Source organism: Arachis ipaensis, chromosome B09, assembly GCF_000816755.2.
Source record: "Arachis ipaensis cultivar K30076 chromosome B09, Araip1.1, whole genome shotgun sequence".
NCBI lineage: Eukaryota > Viridiplantae > Streptophyta > Magnoliopsida > Fabales > Fabaceae > Arachis > Arachis ipaensis.
Window position 1 is genome coordinate 138,060,745 of NC_029793.2, and position 604 is coordinate 138,061,348.

Genomic DNA, 604 nt, shown 5'->3' on the forward strand with positions numbered 1-604 from the left:
GAAGTTATATTATTTTATATGCAAAATTATTATAATCTTTCTTGTACAACTGCTTTATACCAAGATTTTTTTTGTAATAAAATAAAAAAAATCATTCTCACATTTTATTTGCGAGAGAGTCTAAATATTTTTTTTGCACCGATAACAAGTTTGTTGTCTCTCTCCTCAAAATTAGTAAATTTCATAAAGTTTGCTGTATGTTTGGACAAACTTAAAAAAAAAATTGTAAATTTTAAATGTCAAATTTAATGATGTCACCTTACTTAAACTTTATAACTATTTTTTTTAGAGTCACCAAAAAAAACTATTTTTTTAGCGTTGGAGAGCACAATTCTTATTACATTATTATTTTTGGCAAGTATGTACACCGCACACAATTAACAAAAAATAATTTGAACATATAATTTTATCCCCTTTTTTAGATTTTCAAGAGTACGTATCTTTAAAAAAATTAATGCAAAAGTATAAAATATAATGTCATTTTTAAATACAGTTTATTTTTATGTATTTTTATGTATTTCTAGACGAAGACAATAATAAATTGATAATGCCAATATCATTGACCAAAAATATTAAAAAAAACATTCTTATTGTTTGTGTTTGT